Raw genomic sequence first — 2,749 nt, forward strand, 5'->3', positions numbered from 1 at the left:
GATGAACAAAACATATAAAAACCCAAAAAGATAAAAGATAGAGTTATAAACATCCAGAAACTCCGATAAAAAGAGAAAATAATATTTAAAAAATGATTTAAAAGATAAGAAAAATACACAGCTTTCCCAAGACAATGTAATGTTATAAAAAGGAGAAATTCTAACAACAAAGATTCTTGAAAAGTCACAAGTTCAACTTTTTAAAGTTTAGCTAATACACCAATATGATATGATGCCCACTTACGAGATAAATAATTCTTTCATAATCCTCTGAAACCATTAAGCCCAATTAAACGCTTTATTTTATAAGTTGCCTTGGTCATGGTGCTTCCTTACCACAATAGGAAAGCAGCCAATGTGATAACTGAGTGACAGAACAGTGCCCTGACGTCCACGAGGTCCTGCATTCAGTCCTCACCACCGTTAAATAAACCAACAAGAGTGCAGGATAGATAGCGTCAGCTGATTTTGGAGAGGGTGTTGCGACCACTGAATAAGGGAATAAACAGGACAGCAGATAAATGTATAGGAAAGCCAGGTATCCACATATAAAAGAGTTCATTTGGATCTTTATATAAACAGAAAGCTGCTGCAAAATAAATCAAAGACTCAGATGTAAGAGCTAACACTACTAAAAGAAAAAGAACTGTGGAGGATAGCCTCCATGATAATAAATGAGAAAGTAGTTTTATAGATGGACAGTTTTCATTAAATAAAGCTCTTTTGTGTATCAAATGCCACTTCTAGCGCTAAAAGACAACCAATAGAATAGGAGTAAATGCCTATAAGTCACCTATCATATAAGATTAATATCCAAAATATGTGAACAAATCTTAAATCTCAGCAATGAGAAGCCAACATAGGTAGACAATGAGCGTGAATGGACAATTCCCTCAAGAAGATGCACTGATGGCCAATCACGCACAAAAGGAGCCCAGCATCATTTGACACTAGGGAAACCAAACGAAAACACCATGAAATCAGGTATAGCAGTGCATGCTTGGAAACTCAGCACTCAGGAAGCAGAGGCAAGAAGTCTGGCTTACGTAGTTCTAGGCTAACATGTGCTGCATGGGGATACTGTGTCAAAAATCCCTACACTATGACACTACTTTGTGTCTACTAGAACGGCTGTTATTTTAAAGGGGGAAATAAACATCTATGAGCCTATAAAGAAAGAAATAAAACCTCAATATGTTGCCAGAATGTAAAACTGGACAGTCTTTGTGGATCACAGTTTGGCAATTCTTCCTAAAGCTAAACACAGTATCGCTGCCTGAGTCAGCAAGTCCACTTCTAGGTATATTCCCAGTAAGTCAAATCCAGGAACCAGAAAGTGCACTGGTGTGCACAGCAACAGTCACGATAACCACAACAGGAAAGCAGCCCGGCTGTCTACCAGCAAGTGAACAGGGAAGCAAACTGCAGCATAGGCTTACAGTGGAGTGTTAGTCTACCTTACAAAGGAATACAATTCTCATAGGTGCTAACTACGTCATGGACGAACCTTGAAAGATCAATAGTAAGCGAAATAAGACAGTGCGTTAGGTGGTTTTCCTGAGGAAGGAAGACTGGGTAGATTCACAGAAGCACAAGAGTGGTCAGCAGACAGAGAGAGGAAGAGTCAAGAATTACTGTACAGCAGTTACCGTGTTCTTTTTGCCCCCTGCAGATTAGTTTATTTGTTTTCTGTTTTTGTTTGTTTTGTTTTTTTTTTCAAGACATAGTTTCTCTGTGTAAAACCCTGGCTGTCCTGGAACTAGCTCTTGTAGCCCAGGTTGGCCTCGAGCTCACAGAGATCCACCTGTCTGCCTCCCGAGTGCTGGGATTAAAGGCGTGCGCCACCACCGCCCTGTGCAGGTCAGTTTGTTAAGGAGGAATCATTGCTAATTACATGGAAGAGAGGCTACTTGCCATAATTAATGAGGCTCTCAAGAATTTAACGATAAGCGGGGCGGTGGTGGTGCACGCCTTTAATCCCAGCACTCGGGAGGCAGAGGCAGGCGGACCTCTGTGAGTTCGAGGCCAGCCTGGTCTACAAGAGCTAGTTCCAGGACAGGAACCAAAAGCTACGGAGAAACCCTGTCTCAAAAAAAAAAACAAAAAAAGAACTTAATGATACACATTTACACATTAGAAACAAATGGTTCAGAAGCACAAGGAACTTTTCCTGGCGCCCTAGGGCAAGACTGATGCGGAAGAATCTGTGTTTAGTTTAAGCTGCTCAAGAGTTTGTGGGTCGTGTAGTGGTCCCAGGCACACAAGATGTCAGAGCGCTCCTCCGTACAGCCCTCTTCCGGCTGTGATCGGGAAGACCATACTCATCGCAAAGCTCTAGCAGCTCCCAGGCCTTTACACCCTGCTGCAGCTGCTCACATTGCTCTCTCGCTGTTGTTGGGGGTGCACTAATTCTTCCTCTTCCTCCCCTTTGGGGTCTCCGGGTCCAGTATCTTTCATTCGTCCTCTAGTCCCATGTCAGGATGCTGCTCAGGATGCAACACCAAGAGAAACTACTGTACCTACTCCACTCAGGATAAAGATGTAAAATGCCTTTAAATATTTAAGAGCAAATTAATATGAAAATATATTTTATCATCCAATCAAATTCTCATTCATGAATGAATATAAGATAAAGATAGCTTTGGGTCAAGAAAAGATTTTTAAATGTTGTTTTTCATGAATACTGTCTTGAGAGGCATCCAGAACATGTGCTGACATAGTAACATGTTGTTCAGAAGCTTCCTTCTGT

At 41.3% G+C, this 2,749-nt stretch overlaps 1 pseudogene; it reads right to left on the reverse strand.

The window, feature by feature from the left end:
• Positions 1-2,210: 2,210 nt before the first annotated feature.
• LOC121435794 lies at positions 2,211-2,474 on the reverse strand (annotated as a pseudogene).
• Between the last annotated feature and the right edge of the window lie 275 nt (positions 2,475-2,749).

Source organism: Microtus oregoni, unplaced genomic scaffold (assembly GCF_018167655.1).
Source record: "Microtus oregoni isolate MIOR12 unplaced genomic scaffold, Mior012 000047F_ref0000412, whole genome shotgun sequence".
Taxonomy (NCBI): domain Eukaryota; kingdom Metazoa; phylum Chordata; class Mammalia; order Rodentia; family Cricetidae; genus Microtus; species Microtus oregoni.